At 47.3% G+C, this 16806-nt stretch overlaps 1 protein-coding gene and 1 non-coding gene across 2 annotated transcripts in view; one reads left to right on the top strand and one right to left on the bottom strand.

Moving 5' to 3' along the window:
• MYLK (myosin light chain kinase) overlaps window positions 1-16806 on the bottom strand; it is a 222234-nt gene that overhangs the window by 193445 nt on the left and 11983 nt on the right. The window lies entirely within an intron of this gene.
• Window positions 12138-12268, top strand: LOC111545416. Its single transcript, XR_002732445.1, has one exon. It is a non-coding gene; the product is annotated as a small nucleolar RNA SNORA5 (small nucleolar RNA).

The raw sequence follows: 16806 nt of genomic DNA on the forward strand, positions 1-16806 counted from the left end.
AGGCCTGGTCTCCTGGAGTTCTTCTCTTCCTGTTGGAATTCTTGCTTTATTTGGGATTTGATGGGAACAGACTGAGAGAAGTTTTCTGCGATACAAGTCATATGCAAAGGAAATTAAAGCCAGAACCAGAGCCCTGCTTATAACTAAATTAGCAAAACGCACACTCCAGCTAGAATCCTAAAGTTCACTCACTTCATTCTTAGGTATCACCCCCTCCGGATTCAGTTTGGGGTATCAAGTGTACTTGTTGAACTCCTACCACCACTGTCTCCTTCTCAAATACCATGCCTCCCACTCCATTCTGCCAAGCAGAACTGTGCCTTGTGTTTTAAACCCTAAAAGATGAGGTGTGAGTACTCAGGTAGGGGCAGCCTCACCACCACTAGCCCACCGAAGCCCAGGAAAGCGACTCAGGGAACAAGAACAGAGCTCGTGGCTTCCAGTCCCTAGGAGGGTGGCTTGAGGCAATTGACAATCTCTCAAAATCTTAGTTTATTCATCTGTAAAATGGGGCTACTGCTAATACCCTCCTACCTGCAAGATTGTTATAAGGGTCAGCAACGTGCATAAAAAGCAGCCTCAGCCTAGTCTCTCACACAGAATAGGAACTGAATCTCTGATGGCTGCTACTGTTAATGTTGGTATTGCTTTTATGATTTTAAGGTTTCTGTCAGAGGCTCAGAGAATAAAGGCAACCTTGCTCAAAGTAGGGGGCACAGGAGAAATCCGGATGGCACTGGAGGGTGAGATAGCACAGAAGAGTCAGCGACTCTCATGCTTATTATGGTGCTGCCACCCAAACCAGCTGTGTGATCTCAGGAAGACCACCTTCCTTCTCTGGTCCTCTCTACATGGCCTGAAGGGTCTCTTTGGGCATTTCCTGTCCTGGTGCACCTTTCTCTGAGACTGCCACCAGCTCTCCACAAGACGTGGGCAGGTATGAAAGGTTCCAGCAGGGGGAGCCAAGCCCAGGCAGGGATGAGCTGCTGCAGGACCCCAGGAGAGGAGGCAAAGCTTATCTAACAGAAAAGACTTTTGGCCAGGCACAGTGGCTCATGCCTGTAATCCCAGCACTTTGGGAGGCCGAGGCGGGTGGATCATGAGGTCAGGAGATCGAAAACACGGTGAAACACCGTCTCGACTAAAAATACAAAAAATTAGCTGGGCTTGGTGGCGGGCGCCTGTAGTCCCAGCTACTCGGCCTGAGGCAGGAGCATGGTGTGAACCCAGGAGGCAGAGCTTGCAGTGAGCCAAGATCACACCATTGCACTCCAGCCTAGGCGACAGAGAGAGACTCAGTTTCAAACACACAAAGAAAAGACTTCTGTTGGGGCTCCCTGCGCGCAGGGCCGCCCGCCAGGCAGGCAAATCAGGCAGGCACACCTGGTCCTCGAGGCACACCTGTGAGACAGCGGCACAGTCTAGGAAGACTCTGAGGTCTGGGTCAGTCCTGGACCCACACCTGTGCAGTGATTCTAGCTCCTCTGCTTCTGGCCAGCTCCCAGGTGGAGCCCTCTGATTGGATGAGGTCTGTCCAGAGAAGAGCTGGGGCTGGAAGAGCTAAGGGGAAATCCCAGGGGGAAAAGAAAAAGAGAGCACCAATAATAGTTGCCATGTACTTAGCACTTACTGTCAGGCATTGGACTAAGTACTTAAGGTGACTTAGAACTCATTTAATCCCTTAGCAGAATGGCAAATATTAACAGCAAAATTAATGGGGCAGAATGTTGGGGAGTATCATTGCTCATAAGGTAAATGGAATATACTCCTTGTCTTTCAATCTCTTCATTCTTCCTCTCACTCCCACTCCCTCAATTCTGCCAGCATTTGGTAATTTGAGTTATTCTGAAACCGAAATCTTGCAGGGGGCAGGTAAGGAAGCCAGGGAGAGGGCCAACAGGTGAGTTTGGGCAACCCATGGCAGTAGGGTGTGCTGTTGGTGCTCTAGGGTCACAGGATTGAGAGGAGACCCAGAAAGGAGAGGGAGTACAAATAGTCACCTCTCTGTGGCAGGAGTCTGCCCTGCCCTCCCCTCCTCTCCAACACTGGTCTGTGAGATGCCTAGGAAAGTCCACTTGGGAAAAGAAGGTGCAGGAAGGAAATGCACCTCATGATTCTGCAGCTCACACGCTTCCCTGGAGCAGGCTGTGAGCAGGTTCTCTACCTGCAGACTAGAGATCCCATTCCTTTTGTCTAGAACGGCCTGAAATACACAAGGCCTCCCTGCTTTCTGCAGGGAGCTGGTTCTGTGGGGATGATCTTAAGGGACAAGCCCAGAAGATACTTTGCTAGGAAGACCCTTAGATTCCGAGGGCATGGGCACAAGTGAACTGTGAGAGAAGCTGCCCAGGTCTGCCTTCTAAATGTGGTCCCTGCTCCTCTCTATGCAGTTTAGGGGAGGCACCAGGTCCCATGGCCTGTTTCCCTTGGGAAAACTTTAGCTCTGTGACTCAACTAACACCTGGCTGACTGGAGGAGAGGGAAGAAGGAAGGCGCTTCTATGCGTGTCCTCCTTTCCATGTGAAAGCTTAAGCCATTCAGCTGGAACAGGTCTTCCAAGGGAAGAGGGAGCAGGAAGCACTGCTGATTGGAGGGGCTGCACCGACGTGGTAGCCAGTAGGAGCCCAGACTCTCATCATGTGAAGACTGTCACCAGCCCCAGCCATCCACAGCTCCTGCTGGAACCCCTGGGGCCAAAGGCAGTTGCCATCACTCGTCTGGCACTGGTGCATCCATGGTTGACTCGAGCTTCCATTACTGAAAGGCCTGGGGATACTTCTACTCCAAATCCTTCCACATGTGACACAGCAAAGGAAAATGAGACATGAGCCAACCTGGTTTGTCAACTCCTTTGGGACCTGGGATTTGAGAAGCAGGTTTGCAGTTTTCTAATTACATCCATCAACACAATCTGCCTCCTCTGGCTGAAGCCCAAAGCCTGGCAAACAGCGTTAAGGATTTCTAGTTTTACTTCCACCCTTGGTTAGCACCGAGAGGAAAGGGCAGGTGCACAGGGAGGGAAGTGAGGAGGGAGCCAAGACTGGGTTTCTCCAATATGCCAGAGGAGGGAAGGTGCTAAATCTAGGTGGAGATATTTCCCATAAAAATCTAGGGTTTTTTCCCATACAATTCTCAGGCTGGCTGCCTCAACTATATAGAGAGAGGGCCAATTCCTAATTCAGGGTCAAGTTCAGAACTGTATCATAAACACAGCTGGGGTAACCACCAGTCCTAGGAGGGTAGTAACAAGACATTTACAACCTAAGAGTAAGCACAGTGGTGACTGCAAGACAGAGGACTTGGGTGGAGCCATCACGTCACAGGCTTTGTTGTTATACACACCTAGACTTGAACCCTGCCACTGCCACACAGTGGCTGGATGACCTTGGGTGATTTACTTAACTTCTCTAAACCTCAATTTCCCCATCTGTACCTCTGCAGGGTAGTACGATTAGCAGCAGCTTTAAGCATCTATCAGAAAGTAGATACTCAAAATACTCAATTCATTGTAACTGTAATTTCTAACCATGTCTAGCACGTAGCAAGCACTCAACAAATGGTAACAATTTGATAATAGTCAGTTATGATGAAGACTCAGGTATCACATTTCACTTAAATGTTTTAGTTCATTTAAATATTGTTACAAACATTGCCCTATATATCACAAGGAATAGATTATTAATTCCTGCTTTTAAATTGCTTTTTTAAATCAGTTACTTATAATTGGTTGGACAATATGCATTGCTCTCATCTTCTCAGATTCTAGGTTACTGTTTGCACACTGAAATATGGCTGGATTGCAGAATGTCAGGGATGAAAGGGAACCTAAATCACGTAGTCCGCTCCCTTACTTTATGGATGAGGAAATTAGGGCCCAGAGGAGACCAGCGTATCTTCAGAGACTGAGTTGAGATCTCTGAAGCTGGCAAAGCACAGAGAACAGGCCATGGTAATCTAAGCAGGTGAGCCCTCCAGTAGAGAGCTGATCTAGGGAGATGGTGGTGCTTGTATATAAGAGTAAGGAAACTCATCTGGTGAAGGGATGGATCAAGAGAAATGTTGAGAAATACAGTCATTACACTGATTGAGACTAGCTTGTGGAGGGCCTAGAGGATGATGATGCTTAGCTAATGTTACCAAAAGGGTTTTTACTTAAAATGAACATTTAGCTACTTATTTAACAACTTATAAAATACTTTTCTAATCAATATCCCATTTCAACTTCACAACATACCAAGATATTATTTATTTATGTATTTATTTTTTGAGATGGAGTCTTGCTCTTGTCACCCAGGCTGAAGTACAATGGCATGATCTCAGCTCAATGCAACCTCTGCCTCCTGGATTCAAGTGATTCTCCTGCTTTAGCCTCCAGAGTAGCTGGGATTACAGGCACGCACCACTACGCCTGGCTAATTTTTTTTGTATTTTTAGTAGAGACGTGGTTTCAGCATGTTGGCCAGGCTGGTCTCAAATTCCTGACCTCAGGTGATCCACCCATCTTGGCCTCCCAAAGTGCTGGGATTACAGGCATGAACCACCGTGCCTGGCCAACATACTAAGATTTTATAGCCCCACTTTATGGATGGAACACCTGAGGCTCAAAGATCAGGTGAGACTTGCCTAAGGTCATATAGTTAATAGAGCAGAACTGGAATCCAGTCCTTCTGAACTTCAAATCCAACTTGGTAACATGCTTAGAAAGGGTTTATCAAGATAGGTTAAATCTTACGGCCGGGCATAGTGGCTCACACCTGTAATCCCAGCACTTTGGGAGGCCAAGGTGGGGGCACCACCTGAGGTCACGAGTTCAAGACCACCCTGGCTAACATGGTGAAACCTCCTCTCTACCAAAAATACAAAAGTCAGCTGGGCGTGGTGGCAGGTGCCTGTAATCCCAGCTACTCTGGAGGCTGAGGCAGGGGAATCTCTTGAATCCAGGAGGCAGAGGTTGCAGTGGGCTGAGACAGTGCCACTGCACTCCAGCCTGGGCAATGGAGCGAAACTCCATCCCCGCCCTCCACAAAAAAAATAAATAAATAAAAAAAATAAAGTCATGTTAAATCTTATTATAACAAATACCTTACACAATAGGAAATGTCCAGTGTAACAAATGTATTGCTATCCCCTTAGATTTTTATTGCTATGACATCTGCTGGGTATAAATTTGACCAAGTCATCAATCCCTTGCCCAGGAAAACCCTTACATTTGTCTTAAACAAACGGGGTGACTTCATTTGAATCCCTCATGCCTGAGGAAGAGGCCACGCATACTGGCAAATGTGTGCAAGGCTGACACCACCATCAGCAGATAGCCTCTCCCCACACACACAGAGGTTCCCAGACTGTAGTTAAACATTGTTCCCATTCACAGGCCAGAAATCTCTGTGTTCTCTCCAAAAACTTGCTGCCCTTCTCCAGACTCTCTCAACTCTCCTCCCACTGGCTGGGCACAAGCCCAGACGCCAGCCTTAGGTACTGTATCAGAACAGCCAGGAGGCCTTGGCAGTGTGACAAGCTCTATGTTTCCACATGCAGTTCACCCCCTGCCCTCGCTGCCCTCCTGAGATAGGAGGGCTCCTCCCCAGACAGCCTCCAGCTGTGGGTGAGAAACAATGGCTTAGTGTTTCCTGGAAATTACCTGGGGAGGTGGAGAGCTGCCAAGCCAACCCTGCCAGGGTCATCAGCCCAAGGGCTGACAGTCAGGCCCAGACACAGCCCGGTTCTTCCTCCAGCCTCCTTCACCCTTCACTGCAGAGGGCTGTGTCTCTCCCTGTTTCTGGTAGTTCCACTTCCACCCAGCCCTGTCCATTCTCACCAGGGACAGGGTAGAGGGATCCCGTTTCTCAGGTTCCTTTAGAATTCTTTGGTACCAACCTTAGGTCCTTTGAGGATGAGACTCACTCTAGGTGCCTGGAATTTCAGAGCTGGAAGGGATCTTTGAAACTACTTTCAATCCCACCTCCAGCCCAGAGGGGTGTGGCTGTGTGCTCTTTGGGATATTTGAGGCTACCTCACCCTGAAACATCAACTTCACTCAAAGATTTGGGAGAAGCATTTTTATATTACAACCAAAAAATTCAGATCATTGTATAGGATACCAACTGTAAGTAGATTTTACAAATAAATAGGAGTTCAAATAAATGCCAGGCTTTCTGCAAGCTGCTACAGGCTACACCCCAAGCCCCTAACCCTAGAATACAAGCTCTTTCTCGACTGTCCTCAGGGATGGCTAAGTCAGAGAAGCACTGGTCCAGTCACAGAAAGGAAACCTAAGGTCCAGACAAGTGCAGCGACTGAACCACATACCAACTGTCACTAATACAAACAACCCATTTACTGAATGCCTATTGAGGACCAGGTACTGTACTGAGGGCTTTATCCAAGTTTACTTTAATTTTCAAAGTAATTCTATAAGATACATACTGTATTGCTTTCATCTTAAAGGTAAAAGAAGGACTCAGAAGTTGAGTAATAGTAGCCAAAGTTCTCAAAGCTAATAAGTAATGGCTACTTATTATCAGCTGGATTTGAACTGAGGTCTCTGATTCCAAGGTTCAGACCCTTGGTGACAAGGTCACATTGTTAGAGATGCCACAGGGAAGACCCGGGAGTGGATTGGAGTTCAAAGGTCCTGGTGTCCTGTCCTGGCTCTGCCGCTAGATTGCACACAATCACAGAACTCAGAGAGCCCCTGGCTCACCTTCTCAGTCTATAGATAAGAGAACCAAGGCCTACAGAGAAGAAACTGACTGAAGACCACAAAATTTCAGGGACAGGGTCTGCTAACAGTGAGGCCCTGAGGGAGTATCCTAACCTCTCTGGGGTTAGAAGACCTCTAAACAGGCCAGGCATGGTGGCTCACACCTGTAATCCCAGCACTTTGGGAGGCCAAAGTGGACGGATCACTTGAGGTCAGGAGTTCGACACCAGCCTGGCCAACATGGTGAAACCCCATCTCTACTAAAAATACAAAAAGTTAGCTGGGCGTAGTGGCAGGCACCTGTAATCCCAGCTACTTGGGAGGCTGAGGCAGGAGAATCACTTGAACCCAGGAGGTGGAGGTTGTAGTGAGCCAAGATCATGCCACTGCACTCCAGCCTGGGCAATAAGAGTGAAACTTCATCTCAAAAAGAAAGAAAAAAAGAAGACTTCTAAACATATAATCTTAGGTGCACATCCTGGCAGTCTCTCTGTGAGCTCCAGCACCTGCAGGGCCACTCGCACACTCTGCTCTGCAGACAGCAGCTCAGACATGCTATCCTAAACCTCTCACCAGTAAGCAGGATGAAGTATGCTAAGGAAACCCATTTGACAATCCCAGTTGCCCTGCTTCTGAGACTAGCTTGTCAGTCTGCTAGTGATGAGCTAAGCCTTGTATTACAGGAAATAGGACATACACGCAGTAGCCAAATGCCACAGCTACAACACACAGCCCTCTCAGCAAGGAAATTCCAGAAGTTCATTATTTCCTGCCGTTCTTATATATAGGAATCTCTTCCATATTCCAACTTCTTAGGCCACTGTTGTTTGTCTAAAAGGCCTACTCCACAGCTGGACAAAAGGATTGAGAAGATGGGACTCTCCTGACTATTTCGAACAGTTTACCTGATCACGGTTCTCAAGCTTTATCAGGTTTGTGCTTTCAGCACAGCAGGAAGAACAAGGGCCTAAGGCTCAGAACTCATCATCTGTCCACATATCTATCACTGTGTATTTACTGAGTGCCCACAGTGCCCGCTAGGACTATAAATAAGGTGAGGGCTTCAACGACCTCCTCCCAGTACAATGACATAAGCGCTGCAGGTGAAACACGGACATAGGCCCTACCCCCAGACCTCAGGACAGAATGGTCATGTTTCTCGTGGTTCCCACAGTCTCCTTGTGATTTCTCTCTCCTCCCCTGCCCCTGCTTCCCTTCCCAATCCAGGTGGCCACTCTCTGGAATGAAGAGTTCAATCTGCATCCCCCTGTGGGCCATGGGTGAGCAGGGTGGCCCTGGGTCTGGAGCTGGCATCTGCTGAGCCTGGGCCTTTCTGGGCCCCAGTGGGCTTGGGCTGGCCCACTGTGTCAGGGTTCAGCCCTCTCTGCTTCATTTCTGGCGCTCAATGGAATACAAAATGAGGAAATGTAAGCCAGCTCTAAGCCTGGCCCTGGCTCTGCCAATGGGGATGCCAGTTGTGTCTCTTCTAGATGAACAGTCCCCTCAACAGGCTCAGGACACTTCTCACCTTCTCTGTCATTGCCTTCAAGTATTCATTGAATATTTGAGCAACTGCCGCTCCAATCTAGATTCTGAGATTCAGCAGGGACCAAGTCCAGCTCCATCCCAGCCAGCTGGGAGGCAGGAATCACAGCAATACAGGGAGAAGAGCGAAGGAGTTAGAGAAGTTAGGAAAGACAGACTCAGGGAGCAGCCTTGGAAGGGGCACATTCCTCACTACGGCTTTGAGGAGGCCCCTGGATCTCAGGAACCCTCAGCCTATTGGAGAAGAGGCAGACAAGAAGAGAGCAACGAGCTCATGGTCACCTGCCCGTTTCCTTGCCACTCAGCCCCTCACTCCCCTGACATTCCCCTGAGCTGGTCTGTAGGTTGCTGGAATCTCTCCTCTAGCCACAGCTCTTTAAAGCTGAGCTGACTGAAGTCCACGCAGTCTTGACCTGATGCTCTAAGCCTGGCCCTGGCTCTGCCAATGGGGATTCCAGTTGTGTCTCTTCTAGATGAACAGTCCACCCAACAGGCTCAGGACGCTTCTCACCTTCCCTGTCATGCTCCTCAGGTAGGCAGGTGAGCCCACTCAAGTACCAGCTGCCTGCAATGCCTGTGGCAGGACTGGCCGGGAGTCCAGTCAGACCCTCGGCTGTCCTCATGTGACTCACACTGGCCCTTTCACATCATGCCCTGCCTGTCTCCCAAAGGACACCCTCCAGTTCCAGGGTCTCAGCAGGGCAGTCAGTGATGTTGCTGAGAACAACTGATTTTTACCATCTGCAATGATGGGTGATAACAGAGATAGCAGTCATACTTTTAACAGACATACTTTTCTCCCTTAACAGTCTCATTTTTCTACCAATCATGGCTACCTCTTTCTCCTCACACTTCACCAAAGATATTAATGAGGCTAACATATGTTTCTCCTCTTCTCCCAGCCCTAAATCTCTTCTAGAATGGGGCTAACTAGAAAGAAAATGGTGACCTCTGGGAACCTGGAGAAGGCACGGAGAAAACCAATGACCAGCTGAGAGCACAGCCCATCAGCAGGAACACAAAGAGGAACTTCTGCTTAGAGGTGTCAGCTCAGGTGGTTCCCAGTGGAGAGGAGAAAGTGTGTCCCCCGTCAACCCTCTATGAAACAGGGAGCCATTTGCACTTGGGGTGAGGGAGCCCTTCCATTAGCTGCACTCATACCTGGCTCAGGGAGCACGGGCCTTGAGGATACGGGGTTCAACTTCCAATAGGGAATTTGGAATCCTATTGGAGAAAACAGTTTATCGAAGAGAAAAATAGAGCCCCGGGAGCCAGGAAAGTGGGATGGAAAATTAAAAAGCTAATGGGGCATTGGCCTGTTCAAAGACCCTAAGACCCTGCATGCTTGTCTACTCCTGAACTTGAAATTCTGCACCCTGCTGGAGACACTGTGCTAAACAAAGGCAGCAGTTCATTTTTTTAGCATTCAGCCTGGAGTGCCCAGCATTTATTGAGTGTTAGATGCTCTCTCACACCAACAATAAGAAGATTGGTATAGTGCTCTGAAGAGCAGTATGCTGTTTACCATCCCTGCAAAGCTTTGAAACGGCAATTCTAGTGCCAGAACATTTTCTTTCAAGCAACTTAGGTAAGCTTCTACCTGGTGGACACAGCAACCAGATAGCTAGGCCCCTTCAGCTGTGATTGATCAGGCCGGGAAGCAGTACTTCGCATACTTATTTACATCATTTTCCTAAAAAAAAATCTATTAAATTAACAATTCACTTCTAATTACTAAACCCCATTTCTAACAGTTATATAACATTGAACAGAATGCTATCACCTGGAGCTTTCATCATTAATGCTCAATATAAAGAATCCATTTTTAATCTCACTCTGGTTTTTTGTCATTACCCAATATGGAACTGTTCTTAGAGAAAGCAGACCCCTGGGACTTCTCAGAGTCAGCCGCAGAGATTCAGGACGCCCACACTGAAGAACTCTTGCCCCCAGTTCTGTTCCCCCTCATACCTATTAGTCAGGGCTGGGTTCCATCGCCTTAATGGTTTCATCCCTCTCTGTTTCTGGGCCCAGGAGAAAAACTGAATTCATTATTGACAGCACCTGTTCCTTAATTCATTATTGACAGCACCTGTTCCTTGTGATGTACGCTTAAACCAAATGAGGGGAGGTCAGAACCATCTTGCTTACACCTGTTTCAGTTTAAGCTTTTGCAGTGGTACCTTCTCCCCCTTTGAAAGTCAGGTTTCCCCACCCAACCTCTCTGGGAAGCTATGATTTAACATTAGCCCACGCTTGCTCAGGTGTCCTCTCCACAGATCTCAGCAGATTCCGGCCAATTCCATATCTAGCCTGGCTTCCAAAGCAGAGCGTTCTCTCTTGAGTGAGACGGTGGTTTCCCCTTATCTCTTAACTAGAGACTTAAAATAGTGTCCAGGTGCCAAAAGTTGACTTCTTGCTTAAGTCCAGGAAAAGCCAGAGTTTGCCCCAACACTTGTCACCTGTGCCCCTCAACCAACCAACCAAACAAAACATCTACGAAAGATCTAGATGTCTCTTTACTTTGGCAATCCCTGAACTGTTAATCTGTTTGTTCACATGTCCAGTCAGCTGTGCCTGTCACGGCTTCTCTGTTGACTGGGGGCCCCGCTGAGCTAAGGCTGTGAGGAGATACTGCATGAAGGTCTTTACCTCCGGTTTCCCAGTGCTCCCAAGATGTCCAGCCAGGCATATTGGGGTACTCAGGGTCACACCAATCCTTCTGTGGGCACAGAGGAGGCGGTCTTCTCCACAATCCCACCCCACTTTTCTTGCAAGATGAACCTAGTCTTGGCTCCCAGGCTGGATCACTGATGGTCAACTTGGCAGTCTGCTCATTAATGGGGTTCCCAAAAAGCCTGCCTTGACAGAGCCGATAGAAGAAAGGGCAGACAGGAGGAAGTAAACAAAGCTCACTCAGGCCAAGTCCCTATCTGCTTAAAGTTATCACCCTCTACCATTTGAACTGATTTTTGCACTAGCCATACCAGGGCTTTTCCATGAAAAGTCAAGAACTTGCTAATGCTAAAAGGTTGCAAATGGGAAGGTTCAGTTGGCAAATTATATACCCTTACTTAAGCTTCTGCTTATTAAGATTTTAATGGTCATGTACCAGGTTTGCAGGATGGGGGAGCAAGAGTGCAAGGGGAAAAGGAGCTCTTCGGTCAAAGTTAAATATGAATTCTAGCCACATGCTGGGGCAGCTTGGGAATAATTACCTTGTTTATCTTAATTAGGATAGCAGAGCGATATTCATCTACAACACCTGGGCCCCTTCTCCATCAGGCTGGGCCCACCTCTGCATCAGGGAATCTTAATTCACTATCTCTCTCTCTTTTTTTTTTTTTTTTTTTTTTTTTTGAGCGGGAGTCTCACTCTGTTGCCCAGGCTGGAATGCAATGGCATGATCTTGGCTCACTGCAGCCTCCACCTCCTGGGTTCAAGTGATTCTCCTGCCTCAGCCTCCCAAGTTGCTGAGATTACAGACATGTGCCACCACGCCTGGCTACTTTTTGTATTTTTAGTAGAGATGGGGTTTCACCATGTTGGCCAGGCTGGTCTTGAATTCCCAACCTCAAGCGATCTGCCCACCTCAGCCTCCCAAAGTGCTGGGATTACAGGCATGAGCCACCACACCCAGACAATTCATGGTCTCTTAAGCACTAGAGGCAACCAGCAGAGCAACTGTCATCAACCCAGAATGTCCTCCAACCTCCTTTTCAATAATTAGGGTGACCGCATAACATATTATCCAAATGAGGATTCTTGAGAATGGAAAGGGCTCTTTGAATACTCATGCTGGGACTATTTAGGGGAGCCAGGGTATACATATGGCCACCTCTCTCCCATGTCTCCCGGCACAAGACATGACTTCAAAGATGTCTTCCCATGCAGCTGTGTCAAATTTGATGCCTGCCCTGCCTGTGTGGGCACTGACCCAGAGGGCTGCCACAGAAACACTGACTCATGGGCCCTGTTCCTGTGTCTCGGCCTCAGGGATAAATTTGGTTACAGACACCAAGCCTCTAGAAAAACAAAAGACAAAGGTGTCTTCCCTGGCCACATTCACCCTATTCCGGCCAAGCTCGGGCTTCATGTGCCCTCTGTCCAGGAACCTGTTATTTCACACTCCAGGTTATTTTGGACAACATGTTTTCATAGCTGTCCTTACTCCTTTGCTAGACAGACAGTGTCTTCGTTTCTGACTCTTTACAGGAATGTTAAACTCACCTGAGTTCCCTTGTCCCATTGTCTTTTGTCAATCATAAACAAATAAACAATATTGGCTAAAAGTTTGGTTGTGAGTAGGATTACAAATGACTTTTCCCCCAATATAAATACTATCATTTTCTGTAATATTTTTCCAGTATTTTTCTATGTATATACTTTTAAAAATAAAATTATATATACAAATTATCATTGCCTTCATTTTTCATGGTTTTCCTCAGATATGGAACACTCTTCATAAATCTTATTTTCAGTGACTGTATCATATTCCAGCAAGTAGATAAGCCAAAACTTAATGATGCCTCTGTTAGTTACCATTTAGGTTGCTTCCAATTTCATTAAAACAAACAGTTTAATGGACATAAACTTATCCTTTCTTTCTTTTTCTTTCTTTTCTTTTTTTTTTTTTTTTTTTTTTTGAGATGGAGTCTCATTCCATTGCCCAGGCTGGAGTACAATGGCGCAATCTCAGCTCACTGCAACCTCCACCTCCACAGGTTCAATTCTTCTGTCTCAGCGCCCCCCGAATAGCTAGGACTATAGGCACCTGACACCATGCCCAACTAATTTTTGTATTTTTACTAGAGACGGGGTTTCACCTTTTTGGTCAGGCTGGTCTTGAACTCCTGACCTCAGGTGATCCACCCACCTTGGCCTCCCAAAGTGCTGGGATTACGGGCATGAGCCACTGCACCTGGCCCCTTTATTTCCATAATAATCCTTTAGATTATTTCCCCAAGATACATTTCGAGAACTTCAATTACTGAGTCAGAGTGCGTGGGATTTTATGACTCTTGCATCCAGGTCCTCTTGATTCCTGTCAACTTGCCTGGTGCTGACTTGTGGCTCCCCAGTATTTTACTCTCCTGCCTCAGCCTCTGTTCAAGCTTGTTCTTCTTGATCTGGTGCCAGAATTCAGGCAAGGATGAGGTCCAGGGATTCCTACATGGTTTGAAGGGATGTACACTTAGATACTCAACCAAGTTAGGTTAGGCTTGGGAAGTGAGGCAAGTATTGAGTAAGACAGAAAAGGATCCAAACTTCAAGAAGTCGTGAAGTTCAAAACGACTGTTATCAAGCATAACATGAGGCTTCTGCCCTCTCCAGTATAATCCTGCCAGTGAGGGCAGCTTTGGAATGCCTCCCACGTTCTTTTCCACCCAGCTGAGTCCTACTCCAACCTCAAGGTCCATCTCCTCTCTAAGCCCTCCCCACCCAGCAGGATCTAAGAGCATGGAAAGCCCTATTTATGACATGGGTCCACAAGCACCCCATCCATGACATTGTGCCCACCAATCTATGAAAAGTAAGAAAAATGAGGACAACATGGGGAGCTTTTTATACAGCTTAATGTACATAATTTAATCTGTTCTCTAATCTCAGTTTATGTCCTTCATACTTCTTAGAAATTCACGTGTTCTTTCATTTATTTGTAAAAATGTAAATAGCTTTGTTTAATTAGAAGTTTGTTCCTTCATCACATGTTTCTGAGAGCATACTACCTGCCAGGTGCTATAATAGTCCCTGGAGACATAGCAGTGAACAAAACAGGCAACGCTTCCTCTGCTCAGCCCAGCTCAGATTCTGCAGATCAAGGCCTTGTCTCCCCAACTGCAATGCCTATGAGCAGGACCTGGGTTTGTACATCTTTGGATCTGCACACAGTAAGTTCTTAACACACACTTGCTGAGGACACGGTTTTATAATGATACAAACACTTCCTGGGAGGATGGTGGGAGCACTGGTATGCACAGCAGTATGTATTGATGGCATATATCCTATGGGTCTCCCATATGTATGTATAGCATATGTATGCATGCATGGAAGCAAGAAGTAGGCGCTGAAGTCAGCCAGCTCTGGCACCACACTGCCTGGCTTCTAGCCCCAGCTCCGCTGCAAGACCTTCAGCAAGTTATTGGACTTCTTTCAGCTCATGTCCTCCCTATAATGGGGGAAAGATGGTCACAGCACTTATCTCAGAGGTCATGAGGATTGAAGTCCTCAGCACAGTGCTGGTTCCCTGGAAGCCCTCCTTAAATGTGGCCTGTTGCAGCTATAACCATAGCACCAATCAGGTGCTAAATGAACCAGCTATTAGACAACAGAGTCAACATTAAACCAGGAGAAAACTTCCACACTCCAGGGAACCAACCTGAAACTGAAGATGTATTTGACTGGTTGACCAGAAAAGTTAATAACATAAGAAATAAATTTTCATTTGTACGTAAAAGAGAGGGAAAAAACTAGACAGACTTTCTCTTCCTTCTCCAAAGATGCCAGTAATAGAAACACGGTACAATATCCCTGCCAAATCCAGGTTTCTGTAATGATGGGCACATGCCAGAATTCAACCACAAACAGCCAGGCTGAGTTGGGGGGAGCAGAACTGGCGAATAAACACACACAGATCGGGGACTTTCCTGAAGTATGGACAGTCCATAGACAGATCATTTCCAGTGCCACAGAGAGCTTCGGAATTTAAGAAGTCTGAGGGAGGGTGCGGTAGGGTGGGAAACAGAGCATGGGCCACAGCCAGCAGGACAAAGGCCCAAGTTTGTAGAGGCTGCTCTTAGCACTGAGATTTAAGTGGAATGCTTTGCAGATTTAATATCAGGGGCGTAGATAAAATAATGTCAGCAGATTGGGTAATTAAAGCTTCTTGGCTCACTTGCTAACTCTTTCACTTTCTGGAAGGATGCTCAGAGGGAAAAGGCATGGGTTCAATAAACCAAGAATTCCTCAGAGTGATGAGGATATTTTTAGTTTCTCCTGACATCTAGGATAGCAGAGACATTATTTCAGGATCAGATCTTGACTACGCCCTTTACACTGGGCTAAGCATCACTCTTTAAAACCCTTTGATGAAAATTAGATTCTTTTAAAGATGCCCACAGACTAATTAAGACTACTTCTGGGGAGTCTTTAGCCCCCAGCAGAAGCCGTTTCTAGCAGAGTGGAACATATACTGTGAAGCCAGTTGCCACCACTCCTATTTCTCACCATCTCCCCAAATTCCTTTTCCTACCTGCCCAGGGTTCCTCTCTGGGCCTGCATCTGGATCAGATCTGCTCAGCCCAGGCCTACAGCTACACCAGGGGAGTTGCCAGGGTGCCACAGCCAGGTCATCACAGAGCAGCACTGGCCCAACCACCTGTTCCCACTTGCTTTTTAAAGCTTGGGCTACTTGACAAGGAAAGAGTGAATCACAGAACCACAGATAAAGTTAAGACCACGGAGATCTGCTCATTCCACCTCCCACCCAGCAGAGGAATCTTATTCTGTCCTAAACTGGGCAACAGTGGACCTGATGTGTGCGACGAGATTTGCCAGGGTATAGCTGAGCCATGGGGCTGGTGATTACAGGCTGATGGCAGGTAAGGAGCCAAACCCAGCAGGGTTTGAGGCAGGACTTAGTCCAGATCCTAGTGGATCCCCTTGTGAGACAGAGCAGGCCTGAGAGTGCAACGAGCTGCAGCACTAACTCCTCCAGATCCTTACGGTGGTCCTGGATTCCCAAGAGGTAAGACACCCTCCTCACACATGCAGAAACCATCTCTGTGCACGTCCAACAGATCTGAGGCCTGAGGCTCCAAGAAGGGACAGGGAGGCATGGCAGGGGAAAGAGTTCAGGTCACTGTTAGCAGGGTCAGCTCTCTTAGGAATGGTCTAGAGAACCTCATTAGGGCCGTCCTTTTCCATTGCCCAGCTCCTGTAGCAGAGGGGCTTATTGTGGGGACCTGGACAGAGCCCAGACAGCACATCTCTGAAAGGTAACCACTGAGTTACCACCCTCACAGGTAGCCCACTCCCATATGATGTTGGGGGCACTGTATTATTCAAGAAATGATTTTTGCTGAGCCATGATATGTCTCCCCCTAAATAGACCCAATTCTGCCTCCTACAGTCACACAGAGTGAACTCTCCTCTTCTATAAGACATACCTACAAATGTTTGAAGACAGGCATAACTTACCCTTTATTCTTCTGCAGATTAAACACACTCAGTCCCACTTCAACTATTTCTACTTGGCAGTTTTCAAATACATCCACTTCCTCTGGGCACACATTAGTTTCACTATGATCCTCTTGCTGTGACTCTGAGGAATGAAGAAAGAACACAACCACAGGGTGCCTGTAATCCTAGCACTTTGGGAGGCCAAGGCAAGTGGACCACTTGAGCCCAGGAGGTTGAGACCAGTCTGGGCAACACAGCAAAACCCAACTCTACAAAAAACACAAAAATTAGCTGGGTATGGTGGCACATGCCTATGGTCCCAGCTACTCAGGAGGCTGAGGAAGGAGGACTGCTTGAGTCCAGAAGGCAGAGGTTGC

This window comes from Piliocolobus tephrosceles, chromosome 2 (assembly GCF_002776525.5).
Source record: "Piliocolobus tephrosceles isolate RC106 chromosome 2, ASM277652v3, whole genome shotgun sequence".
Lineage (NCBI taxonomy): Eukaryota > Metazoa > Chordata > Mammalia > Primates > Cercopithecidae > Piliocolobus > Piliocolobus tephrosceles.